General features: G+C 46.8%; 2 protein-coding genes across 5 annotated transcripts in view; one reads left to right on the top strand and one right to left on the bottom strand.

Annotated features, from left to right (window-relative positions):
* Positions 1-13,895, top strand: part of LOC115099249 — a 39,989-nt gene that overhangs the window by 791 nt on the left and 25,303 nt on the right. The gene's annotated exons all lie outside the window — the stretch shown is intronic.
* LOC115099555 (dol-P-Man:Man(7)GlcNAc(2)-PP-Dol alpha-1,6-mannosyltransferase-like) overlaps positions 12,050-13,895 on the bottom strand; it is a 48,521-nt gene continuing 46,675 nt past the window's right edge. Inside the window, exon 8 of the mRNA XM_029617290.1 lies at positions 12,050-12,716. The gene's annotated coding sequence lies outside the window, so the exon portion shown is untranslated. The remainder of the gene's footprint in view (positions 12,717-13,895) is intronic.

Here is a 13,895-nt window from a genome sequence, read left to right as displayed (position 1 = left end):
AGTAGCCCTCTTGCTTGCCTGCCATTTTATGTTTGTTTGTATAATCTTTAAACCGCAACTTTGCATTTCCTTTGTATGCATGGGTAGCTCTTGCGGTTTCTCGCTCCGCCGGATTATTCCGTAACCTAAACTGATTTATTTCAATAAATTCCTCTCGGGGTAGTGATTGTACACACTTGCTCTGATTTTGTGCGCTATTGACGAGTTGTTAAATTTTATATAGCTTTTCTTTCTTTCTGTTAAAGAACGAGATCGTGGAGTATTGTCAAAAAGAATATCAAAATAACGTTGTTTAGTTAACTCGCTTTCCCTAAATTGAAGAGGGAAAACGAAAGCTGTTCATTTATAAAATTTGCTAAACGCTTTCCATGTTTTTCTAAAGCAAATCTTTTAAAGCGATATACATAATACTCATAGGTTCTAGCTCTTAACAATGGATCACACGTAATGTATTTTTTGGGGATATGTTAATTCCTGTTGGGATCTGCTGCGATTGGTATAACAAATAGTGTTAGTGTTTGAGGTAGTTGTGGGTGGATCCTTGGGCCGGTAGCAGATGACCACGCCCCCGGGGGAAGATCCCGAGAGGGACCACCGGTCAGGCTCAGAGTATGGAGACGGACACACACTAGTTCTTTTATTAAACAGTATATTGAACCACCAGAGGTGGCAGTAGTGAGCTGAAGTGCCCGGCTGAGCTGTAGTCCCTCAGATACTGGAACAGCGATCCTGGATAACTGAGCTGTAGAGAAACTGAATATGGTGAGTAGGTAGGGCATGCAGAGTTCAGGAACAGAACCTTGATGGTAACACTCACACAATAGTTTCATGGAAGCAGCTCCTTGAGGAGCAAGTACCTGGTTCCAGGGAACGCTCAGAGAAAGAAGGTAACTCACTGATGTTGTAGGCAGCGATGACTTCCTGGCAGAAGTGGTATTCAGTAGCAAGTCCGGGAAGGAAGGCCCTCGATGAGCGAGTACCGGTTCCAGACTGTGATCTGAAAAGCAAAAGAGAAAGCGAGGCCCCCGAGGAGCGGGTACCCCTGGTAAGTCCGTGGAGGTAGAGTAACCCTATCCCTCGCTAACTCGATTAGTTAGCAATATCAGAGACCTTAAATATCCAGTGCGGATGATGTCGCCTCAGGGGGACGCCCCTGAGGTTCGCGCCACTGCTGGTACTTCAGTCGGGGCTGCGCTGCGCGTGCGCCCTTAGGCTCTGGGGAAACATGGTGGTGTGCAGTGTCTAGCAGATCCGGGGACGCCGGAGGATGGCAAGAGGACACCACGGCAAACAAACTTCCAACAGGCAAAGAGGAAGTCGCCAAAGCGGTAAGGTGGGCGTAGTGGAGACGTCGGGCAGCGACGGTCGCAACAAGTAGAAAATGGTGTTGTAGATGCTCTGTCGTATGTCATTACTTTTTAGAACCATAATGTGAACTAGTCTCTACAAAACATCTCTGTAGACTTCTGGTATTCTGTACGGATGCCCAGGCAGATAAAGGATTTATGCTCCCTTATCTATCGAGCAGATCTGGTTATTTGCTATACTTTGGGTGTGTTTGATTTACCAATATGATTAGCATTTTTCTTTTAACCTTTTTGTAACTGTAAACTATATAGACTGTCTTCTCTGTAGTTTCTTTTCACTGTGGTATATTATACATTACAGTATGAAGTACTGATTTCATTAAACCTGTACTCTTTTCTCCTATCTGAGGAAATAATTTTACTTGGATTGCATTGCTTGTAGAAAAGACTTAGAAGTGTAAATGTGGCATTTTTAAGCATTCTAAAGGTATCAGTCTTATTCTACTTTGAATTTTTTACAACATTAGCTTGATTGTTTCTTGACTAGCTTCTTGATTTGGACTTATTTCTGGGGCCCTACGTTTTGCATGCTTCATGTTTTTTTTTTGTGCACTGACATTTGGTTTTTCCCATCTATAGTAGGGCTGAATTAGCCATGCTGTCATATGAACTGTCCATCAGGGCCCAGGAGGCGGAGCTTGTTAAGCAGAGGTCAGAGTTTTGTTTCCTCTGCGGCTGCGCGTGTGTTCCCGTGCAGCAAGTAACAGATTCTCCTCAGTCTGTTTCTTTCCGTGCGCGGGATCACATGCGGAGCTCACCTCTCCTCAGAGAATGTCTTAAAAAAAACTCATCCCCCCGGCTTTAAGCCTTGCCCTTGTGGTTGGATCATGTCCGTAACAGACGGACATGATCGTTATCGTTGCTTAGGGCCAGAGCACATCCAGGCAGACTGTGAGAACTGCGGCCGGATGTCTCAGAGGGCCCGACGACAGAGGGCCCAGAAGATGCAAGATCTACACCGGGATGGTAGGTGGCTCGTATGCCACCCCCTCCGAATCCCATTCCTCGCTGGGGCCGTCTAAAATATCAGCCCAACCAGCGAGAAGATCGTCGTCCTTGGATTCAAAACTCTCTAGGCCTGAAGAGTTTAAAGAAAAAGGAGGGGATCGGAGTTTGGCACTGCACCCAACCCCAAGCGGCTCCCAGGGATCTGGCCCGCCGGCACAGGTGCAAGGTGCCGTCCGAAAACAGGGCCGGGCACACTAGAAGCATAAGTCGAAGTCGGTGCGCGAAGCGCATGTGTCGACGCATCATACGAAGCCGAAGCAACCTGCGTCGACACCGGAGCAGCCTGCGTTAAAACAGACATCGAGACCACTACAGAGTGCGTCGAGACCAGAGCAGCTGGCGCCGAGAGTACTACAACCGACGCCGACACGGGCGCAACAGGCTCGGATACAGTCGAAGCAACCGGCGCATACACCGACGCCTTTGGCTCCACATTCGATGCCTATTGCATGACGCACCCACGGAGCATCGATTAATCCGGGATGCTCCTACAGCACATGGCGCTAAAACAATGCACCTCCAATCACCAGAAAGGAGTGCATTGGGCAAACATCGCTATAAGTCACATCATATAACTGCCACAAAACAAATAATAAGATCAAGAAGTTCTTCAAGAATGTCCTTGACTTCTGATCTAGATATTGAAGGCTTCTCGGCATCAGAATCTTTATCATCAGGCCGTTCTCCTAGTGGTAGTTCTTTGGCCAGTCTCTCATCGCTTTCTAGAGAGAAAGAGACGTTCTCCTTCCTTACAAATGCCATTAACAAAACATATTCGCCCTTCACCAATTATACCTCCTCAAGGTCAAAACAAGGGAAAAGCACCTGAGGACATTTTGCTTGCGGCAATTCCAATGAAAACCCCAAAGCAAAAGTTACACATTCCTCCTCAAGGTACTTTGGCGGCATCTACTATGACGAAAATCTCAGATATTCTCAGCTCTTTTTTTCCAAGAACTGGAAAAACAAAAGAATTACACCACAACATTCTCCAGAGGGTTCTCCTGCATTGCCTCCAGGTGTAGAACCTCTAGAACCGGTAAAAGAAGATACTTCAACTCAACCCATCAGCCCAGGTTCTCCGGAATCAGTTCATTCTTTGAATTCTTCAACGGGAATGCCATCTGAAAGGTAATTACTGACTCCCTTATGTTTATCCTCTCAACTAAAGGATATTCTTATTGCGTCATGTAAACCTTCAACCAGACGTAACTTTTGGGATCTTGACAGATCCCAAAAGTAAGTCGCTTTTGGAAAAAAAAATTGTCGCTTTGAAAAAAAAAAAAAAAAAAATTGCTTTTGGTTTTTTTTTGCCGTTGCTTCGCCGCTGTCTTTGCCGTTGCTTCGACGCTGTCAGTGTGCTCCCCCTCCTCCCGGAGCAAGGCTGCTTTTCGCGCCCTGCTCCGAGAGGAGGGGGCACACTGACAGCGGCGAAGCAAAAAAAAAACCAAAAGTCGCTTTGCCGTTGTAGTCTCCGTGGCAGCCCCAGTCCGGATATCGGAGGGGGGCTGCAACGTTTTTTACGCTTTTTTTTTTTGGCTTCGGGAGCAGGGGAGAGGACTGGGGCTGCCACGGAGACCGGCATCCATGATCGCGGCCGGGGCAGGCGAGCGGGGGCTGGGGGAAAGCTTTCCACCTACCCTTACCCATGCCTCTACCGCCTAGGTCAGGGTAGGCAGTAAGTTTGCAGGTTAAACGCGCGACAAAACGGCAGGGAAAACTAGCGATAGTCGGGGCGCGGGTTACGGGATTGCAGGTGAATAGCTAATTCGCTCGTTTGCATGCAATATCGCGCTAATTCACTCGTTTGCATACAATATGCATGCCGCGGGCGGAAGGGGTTGCCCGGGGAATTTAGGACGCGGTAGGAGTAGGTTAAAGGGGATTCGGGATCGTAGGAAGGGCTAACGCGGCCAAAAACGAAGTTAAAAACGGCTTAGGAGCAGGGTAAACACGGCCGCACTTTACAGGATAGGCCTGTCTGTTTGTTAGCAAATACAGAGCAGGCTAAATACTAGGATGTGATGGCGTCACTCGAGGGGACGCCCCCGAAGTTCCCACCATGACTGAATAAAGATGTGGGTGGCGTGCGCTCGCACACCCTAGGAGGCCTTTAGGAAATCATGGCGAACACTGTTGCCGTTCTGGGGACGCTGGAGAGAGTGGCATGAAGACTCGACAGCAGCCATCTTCCCAAGGCTTGAGGAGAGAGGTGAGGCACAGAGGTCGAAGCCGTCTGAGACCGAGGGACGCAACAGTGTGGCATTACTTAATACCTTTTTTCTCCCAGTCCTCGCATGTGGGTGATGTCACTGGTTGGAGCCTATCACGGAAAACTTTGTCAAAGTTTCTAGAAACATTTGACTGGCACACTGAGCATGCCCAGCATGCCATGATCCCTCGAGCCACAGGGGTCTCCCTTCAGTCTCTTTTTATTTTTTTTTTCCCATGCTGCAGTTTGCCTCACGGTTAAGAGCTCTGTGAGAATTCTCACAATTTTCCTCACGGAAAAATCTTTAAAATTCCTTCAGAAAAATATTCCCTCATAGGGGTCTCCCATCGGTAAATATTTTTCTTCGGTGAGTAATATTCACTATTCCCGGTCGGTACCATCACCGCAGTTTTCAGAGTCCACAAACTGTCGACTGTTTTGGGCCTCAACCTTTTGCCATTATGGCAACAGGATTCAGAAAATGTCCGGAGTGCCCCCAGACCATGTCGCACTTGAAATATCCCTTTTTCCTCTTAATGCAGCCATATCACATTCCAAATATGCTGGCCTGATCTCCTTCAAGTTCTGCCCCCTTGTAAAAGCAAGTTTGCTTACTGTAAATGGTGTTTCCGTAGATAGCACGATGTTTGTGTGCTGTGCCTTTGTTTTGCTCACATCTCCACTTGCTCAAAATGTGCAGAGATGACTCCGAAAGGTAGGCGGGCTCGCCTAGATAAAATGGAAACCCTGTTTAAAATACAACTGTTTCCATCAACATCCACACAATCGTCGCCGGCAGGGGCATTGAAAAAAGTGATGATAAAAACCTGCCGGGAATTTCAAGGTAGCGGTGACCGTCCGTCACCGACTCCATCGAAGTCATCGACAATGTCTACCTCTGCGCTGGGGAAAGACCTGGCAGAGCACAGAAGAAAACACCGGCATAGAGGAGAATCCATACCCGGTGCTGGCACAGACATCGCAGCGGCTTCGATGGCCATCAAACCACTTGCGAAGAGGACACGGATAGAGGAGCTCTACTCTGGAACATCCAAGGCGATCCCCACCGATATCTGTGCCAGGTACTGTGCCCCCACAGGGACCTGTGGAGGAGCCAGTTCCGCCTAGCCTGCCACCCCCTGTAGCTGCTCTGTTATCATCGGCTCTCAGGGAGGAACTGGACGGTTTTATCCGCCAGGCAGTCCTCTATGCCCTTCGTGAACTACAGCCACCGCCACCGGAGCCATCTATGTTCGCACCATTGCTTACCAGGCTGGATACACTAATCGGTGCCCTACCGACACAACCTGGTCTACTGATGCCGAAGCAACCTGTGCAGCCTCCGAAGGACCCGATTCCTATTCCCGGGTCGTCAGATGAAGAAGGCACAGACTCCAGTCCATGGTCACCGATGCCTCAACCGATACCTGGACTGAGATGCCATTGGCGCCACAACAATTGCCATCGAAGGATCCATCGGTACCTTTACGTCTTACAAAACCAGTCTTCCTTCTTTGTCCAGGACCTCGACCAGAGACCACCTCAGACACCTGGGAGGACATGGACACTGACTCGTCTACAGAAGATATTTTGTCAGAACCCTTTCCAGAGGAAAGGAGGAAGTCTCCACCTTAAGACCTCTCCTTTGCAAATTTCATAAGGGAAATGTCAGAAACAATCCCTTTTGGTCTAATTACAGAGGAGGATACAAGTCAAGACATTGGAGGTACTTCAATTTGTTGATGCTCCAAAGGAAGTCGTGGCTATTCCAGTACACGAAGTACTGGTAGACCTGCAGCATTGACTTTGGGAACATCCCTACACTGTTACTCCGGTGAACAGATGCAACTTACCTAGTTCAGCACATTAGCTGGATTCCAGAAACCACAACTGCCACATCAGTCTGTGGTTGTGGAGTCGGTACAAAAGAAATCACGGAGACTTCATCCACATTAATCAACACCTCATGGCAAGGATCAAATGTTCATGGACGTTCTAGGTCTTAAAATGTTTCAGGGCTCAATGCTGCTGTCAAGAACTGCCTCATACCAACTCTACATGACGCAGTACCAAAGGAACCTTTGGAAACAGGTTCAGGAAGTAGCCGATACTCTTCCTCAACAACACCAGGACACACTCAATGCCATTGTACATAAGGGCCTTGAAGCTGGAAAGCACAAAGTCCGTGCGGCTTACGATTCCTTCGAGACAGCCTCTCCTATGTTGGCAACGGGAATCAGTGCCAGGAGAGGGGCATGGTTAAAAACCTGAGACATGAAGTCCAGGACAGACTAGCTGACTTACCTTGCACCGGAGAAAATTTATTTGGTGATAAAGTACAAGACGCAGTGGCTCAATTGAAAGACCACTATGAGACCCTGCGCCAACTATCCATGATCACTACAGAGGTCCCTTCTTCTGCCAGACGGTCATCTAGAAAAGACCCTAAAAAGCCATTCTATCGCCCATGCAGGTATTACCCACCTGCACCTCATGGCCGAACAACTAGACCACCTCAGCGAGGACATTCTCGGTAGCCTAAATCATCCAGATCTCGGTCTCCTCCACAGGCAAGCCAAGCATCTGGGTTTTGAAGCATTTCCAGCGAATAGCAGCCCCTCCACAAATCCAAAGCCAAATTTGCCAGTAGAAGGTAGAGTTTATCACTTTATAGCCAATTGGGTCAACATCACCACAGACCAATGGGTTATTTCTATCATCGCCCAGGATTACCGTCTGAACTTTCTCACGGTACCCTGGGATTCACTGCCCAACCCACTGTGGAATCACACAGATCACACAACTCTTCTAGAGTCAGAATTGTCTTCCCTTCTGGGTGCCAGGGCTGTGGAACCTGTTCCCTGACCTCATCAGGGCAGAGGATTCTACTCCTGCTATTTACTTATTCCAAAGAAAACAGGAGGCCTCTGCCCCATCTTAGATCTCCGAAATCTCAACAAATTTCTACAAAAAGAAAAATTCAGGATGGTGTCCTTAGGCACCATGCTTCCTCCTTCTACAAACAGGGGATTGGCTCTGTTCTCTGGATCTTCAAGGTGCTTACGCTCACAATCCAATCTTCCCACCTCACCGCAAGTACCTGCGTTTCTTAGTGGGACATCATCACTTTCAATACCGGGTCCTGCCCTTCGTACTTGCCTCGGCACCCTGTGTATTTACAAAGTGCCTGGCAGTGGTGGCGGCCCATCTAGGTAGGAAAAGCATTCACGTCTTTCCTTACCTAGAGGACTAGCTCATCAAGAGCCAATCCAAGCAAGGAACTCTCGACGCTCTCAAGCTCACTATCAGTCTGCTTCACTCCTTGGGATTTCGCATCAACTAAATATAAATTAACTCAAAAACAGGCCATATATATTCCTTTAGTCCAGCTCACTAATTAACTATTATTGAAAAGTGATGAAACATCTTACTAATGCAATCTTAATTTTTATTCATTCAATAAAGATTTTTATATATGTATATATATGTATCTATAATATACCCATCCACACACCCCCCATAAAAAAACATTCTATAAAAAAATTTATAAATGTCCTTTCACAAGGCTACTTCCATAGCAATAGAGTGATAATAAAATACAGGTTCATTCTTGGACTCGAACAGTTCCTCCAATGTCTCCTCCACCGGAACTTGATGTAAATGGTCTCTCAGTCCGGCACAGCCCAAGTTTCCATGTATCCTTTCACTCTGTGGGGTCGGAGGGTATGGCCGCCTCTACCTCGACGTCGGGGGCACAGAGGTCAATGCCTTCTCATGGTCTGGCTTTGAGGATGATCGATGGTAGTCCTTTAACCATTCATGATGAGTGCACCGGTCCTTGCCCAATACCAGTGTCGAAGAATGGGATGACAGGGATAGTGGACAGTCCCCTGTGCCTAGTTCAGGACCAAGCAAGGCAGAAGGAGGTGAGCCTGATGGGGTTGGGACCAGGGGCTTCTTTGCACGGGATGGAAGTGCCTGACACAGAGGATGGCTCGACCGCTTGTATCCGAAAACTTTTTTTTTTTTTTCTCATTTTGTCAAGATGGGCCTGACGACCTTTGGGAGTCATCTGGGCACAGAGATCGCAGACACAGGCATCATGAGAAACACCCAGAGGACACAGGCCTTGTGGGGGGGTTCTGTGATGGACATGGTCCCCTTACAATGGTCCATATATTTATTTATAGCTTTTATATACCTGAGTGTCAGGCTGAGCCTTATAAACAGGCTCACTCTCTCTCTTCCCCCGAGTGCGTGTAAGATATGCATGCAAAGCTGCAGACGTGGGTGAACAGTATTTTACTATCTATCTATATATCTATATATATATTTCATAAAATAGCGTGTAACTTTGCACAGCAAGATACGTGCATTTATGGGCACCCCCATGGCCCTTTGAAAATCTAACTTTGTACAGGGTCCGATTTTTCAAGAGCCTCTACACGCTTAAAAATGGGTTTTACATGTGTAATTGCACTTTATAGTGTAAATGGGCTTTTGAAAATTGCTACAATTTATGCCATTGAACTGTCCAGATTTACCTGTATAAGTACACTTTAAGCACATAAACGGCTTTAGAAAATTGCTTCACTAGTGTTACATTTGAAAATTACCCCCATTGTGGTGTAAGGAGTCAAAACATTTCTTTAAGAATTTCCTTTGGCTATTCAGAACCAGTCTATACCACCCCCTCATTTGGGACTGTATAATATAGCATAGTATATAACCATCTTATTGTTTAATGTTGGAGGATAATATTTATTTATTTTATTTAAGGTTTTTCTATACCGGCATTCATGATAAGATCATATCATGCCAGTTTACAAATAACAGGGGGGTGCAATAACTTTGTTCTTTTAAAAAGTGCAGAGGAAGCCAAAGTTACAATAAAACAGGGTTGTTGAACTGGGGGAGGAAGGAGACAAGAATAGACAGGAGTAAAAATCTTTACAGAGGTAACTTATTTACATTGTGCAGTAATGTCTTTAAGGATATTTACATTGGGCAGTAAGGTCTCTCAATGGATATTAGAGTCAGGAAAGGCTTGCTTAAATAGCCAAGTCTTGAGCCTTTTCCTGAATGTTAGTAAGCACGGTTCAAGTCTAAGATCAGGTGGGGTAAGGTATTCCAAAGAGAGGGGCCAGCTGTAGAAAAGGCCCGGTCTCTGAGTGTGGTATGATGTGTAGATTTAGTTGGGGGAACAGTCAGGGAGCCTTTGTAGGCATCTCTGATGGGTCTGGATGATGTGTGCATTCTGAGGGGGATTTGGAGGTTGAGAGGGGCCTGTGAGTGGATGATGGTGATAGACTTGTGTAGGATTCTGTAGTGTATTGGCAGCCAGTGAAGATTAGTTAGAATGGGCGAGATGTGGTCTCTTCTTCTGGCATTTGTAAGGATTCTGGCTGCCGCGTTCTGGAGCATCTGAAGTGGTTTGATGGATGAGGACGGGAGACCTAGCAAGACAGAATTGCAATAATCCATCTTGGAGAAAATTATGGATTGTAGGACTGTTCTGAAGTCATGAAAGTGTAGTAGTGGTTTTATTCTCTTGATTTCCTGCAGCTTGTAGAAGCAGTTCCTGGTTGTGTTGTTAATAAATGTTTTTAGATTCAAGTGTTTGTCTATTACTACCCCTAGGTCTCTTGCTTGTGTAACGATGGTATTAACTGGAGCAGTTTGTGGGGAGTTGCTGTTTTCGGGGGTGATGAGGAGTAGTTCCGTTTTGGCAGAGTTTAGAATCAGGTTTAGGTTTGCGAGGAGTCGGTTGATCTCTTGGAGGCAGTTTTCCCAGTGTTTGAGAGTTTTAGTGATATATTCTTTGATGGGTATCAGGATTTGAACGTCGTCGGCGTATAAGAAATGTTTTAGTTGTAGGTTAGTTAACAGTTGGCATAGAGGAAGAAGGTATATGTTGAATAGAGTTGGGGATAGTGAGGAACCTTGAGGAACTCCTTGTGAGGAATTGTAGCGGGGAGATTCTTATTGATTTTAACTTTGTAGCCTCTGTTACATAGGAATGACTTGAACCACATGTGAGCAGAGCCTGTTATTCCAATGTCCGAAAGGCGGTTGAGGAGGGTGGCATGGTTGACAGTGTCGAAGGCTGCCGACAGGTCCAGTAGAATTAGTTAGTAGGAAAGATTGTCCTTTGTCCAAGCCCATGATGAGGTGGTCAGTTAGCGATAGGAGAAGGGTTTCGGTGCTTAAAACCTTGCGGAACCCATATTGTGTGGGGTGTAGTATTTCGTGATCTGTGAGGTAGTTAGAGAGTTGCGAATTGACCAGTTTTTCCAAAATCTTTGCTACAAAAGGCAGATTGGAAATTGGATTCTTGGGATCCAAGTCTGGTTTCTTTAGTTGTGGTTTAAGAGAAGCAGTTTTTAGGGCATCAGGGAAGATTCCCTGTGTTAAGGAACAGTTTATAATGTCCGCAAGTGGTTTGGAGATGGTTTCGGGTATTAGAAGAAGTTTAGACGGTATTAGGTCGAGGGGATGGGAGGAAGGTTTCATTTTCTTCAGCAGAGATTGGATCTCTAGGGCAGTGGTAGGTTCGAATGAGTCCAGTGAGATTCTTTTATTGAGGAGGTGGAGGGAGCTAGTCGGAGGGGTGGAGCTAGGTGGCAGGAGGGTTAAGAGATTAGTGTTTTTACTTTGGAAGAATAGGGCTAGTTCATTTGCTTTGGCTTGTGCTTGTTCATTGGGGATAGAAGGTGTGTTAGGTTGTGTTAGTTCGGATACGTAGGAGAAGAGGGCTCTTGAGTCGAAGGTTAGGTCGTGAATCTTGTGAGTGTGGAAATCCCTTTTTGCCTTTAGGGTGGCATTCCTGTAGTGGTGGAGATCATAAGACTTGCCATACAGGGTGAGACCAAAAGGTCCATCAAGCCCAGTGGCCAGTCCAGCTCACAAGGGCTAGACAGGCCAGGGATAAGCAGTGGATTTTTGCAATTGCCCCTTAAGAATAGTTTATGAACTTTTTGCTCTAGGCAACTAACCAAACCTCTTTTAAAGGCAGCTATACACTAGTTGAACTGAGTGATATAAAGTGAAACATTGTTTTGCAACTTTTAATGCAAAAGTATTATTTGCTGAGTTTAACAGATTTAAAATATCAAAACAAATATGGCAGGTAGAAAAGTTTAAACACTCTTCAGCTGATGTGTGTTTCAGGTTGGTTCTGCACAAAGCCCCATTTGTGGGGGGAAAAAAATGTATTGCAAGCTAGTACATAGGCCTCCAAGACTGAGCTAGGGCCCAGCTCCTAGTTGACAACCCTCTTAACTGATTATGTGTCTTCTTTTGGCACTTTACAAACAATAGGCCTGACTACAACTTCTAGTGCAAGGTAATAACTAGTTACAGAGTGTGAGTTTCCATCAAATAATGATCAACAGGTGTAAAAATTAGCTGTGTTAAATTGTTTGCATTCAGGGACAGACTACATTACCTTGCATCATTTTAAATTCATTTCATCAGTTTCCCCCTTCCAACCAGCAGTGCAGTGGCAATGTCAAGTAAAGGTGAACAGACCAGTTTTCAGAATATCCACAATGATCATTCCACAGGTGTTCTTACATTACTGGTAGGGACAGAGTCAAGCTAAGGTGCATAGGTTGGGTACTTAGAAAATCAGATCTTTTGGTAGGACCAATTTTGTACATCCTGCTTTAATGACGTACCAGTGCTTGTGAATGTTCAACACCAAGCCTTGTTTTTTTTCACGCAGACATTGGTATAGTACCACTACTGAATTTCTATATTGTGGAGTATGGATCCTGGTTTCAGTGCATCCCTTCAGGAGGAGAAACACTTATTTATGTTAGTACGTGTATAGAGGGGTGATGATTTATTAGTTTGTTTTAATGTGGATGCTACAGTTAAAGATTGTACTTAGAAGCAGTAGACTCTACCTTTGCAAAATAAATAGTGAGCTGCTCTCAAAGACTTAGAGGAAGTTGAATAGTTTTTGCAATAGGGCATAATGTGCAGAGAAAAGGCAACTATCCATCAGCAATAAAGTGCATTCTTTAACGAGAGGATTCTGGTTTTCCCTTTTTCTGGATCGCTGTACTACTCTGGCAAATGAGCAGCTAGTTCCATTGCTCAGGCATTGGTGAGAATCTCTATACCAGGGGTCGGGAACCCATGGCTCGCGAGCCAGATATGGCTCTTTTGAGGGCTGCATCTGGCTCGCAGACAAGTGTCGCCATACTTCGCGGTTCCCCGCTGACCCAGCTGCTCCCCGGTCCTCCGCCGCCCGGGCTTAAAATGCTGTCAGCCCGGGCGGAACGCGGCAGGACAGCTGGAGTCAGCGGCACCGGCGTGCTCTCTTCTCCCCCCCCCCCGGGGCCCGGAAGAGGAAGTGGAGAGCATCGGGTGCCTGCGCGGGAAGAAGAGACCACACTAGCGTGGTCTCTTCTTCCGCGCAGGCACCCGATGCTCACCACTTCCTCTTCCGGGCCGCGGGGGGGAGGAGAAGAGAGCACGCCGACTGGAGTCATCCGGGTGCCTGCGCGGGAGTCATCGGGTGTCAGCCGGGTGCCAGCGCTGGAGTCATCGGGTGCCTGCGCGGGTCTTCCCGCGCAGGCACCCGATGCTCTCCACTTCCTCTTCCGGGCCGCGGGAAGAAGAGAGCACGCCGGTGCTCTCTTCTTCCCGCGGCCCGGAAGAGGAAGTGGAGAGCATCGGGTGCCTGCGCGGGAAGACCCGCGCAGGCACGCTAGTGTCCGACGGGAAGAAGACTGCAGCGCGGCTCGGAGGAAAATGAAAATCTTCAACCGCGGCCGATGGGACTCCGCCTTCGCCTCCGCGAGGGCTGAAAATGAAGGAGGTTAGCGTTGGGAGGTGGCTGCTGCTGCCGCGAGTTCCCGGGGGGGGGAAGGGGGAGAGAGAGAGTGAATGAATGAGCGAGCAAGCATGTGTGTTTGAGATCCTGTGTGTGTGAGTGAGAGATTGCATGTATGTGAATGATTGAGAGCCTGTATATGTGAAAGAGAGTATGTCTGTGATTGAGATCCTGCCTGTGAGAGAGAGAGCATGAATGTAAGTTTACCATTGGGAACCTGTATGTGTAAGTTTGTAATTGAAAACCTGTTTGTTTGAAAGAGTATGTGTGTATGATTGAGATCCTTTGTGTGTGAGAGAGATCATGTGTATGTATGATTAAGAGCCTGTGTGTATAAGTAAGAGAGAGATCATGTGTGTCTGTGTCTGATTGACAGCTGGTTTAGGTGATGGAGCATGTGAGTATGTGATTGAGAGCCTGTGTTTAAATGAGAGAGAGAGACCATGTGTGTCTGTGTGATTGA

The sequence above is a fragment of the Rhinatrema bivittatum genome, chromosome 9 (genome assembly GCF_901001135.1).
Source record: "Rhinatrema bivittatum chromosome 9, aRhiBiv1.1, whole genome shotgun sequence".
Lineage (NCBI taxonomy): Eukaryota > Metazoa > Chordata > Amphibia > Gymnophiona > Rhinatrematidae > Rhinatrema > Rhinatrema bivittatum.
The sequence above is the reverse complement of the archived record's forward strand: the minus strand, read 5'-3'. Positions and strand labels throughout refer to the sequence as shown.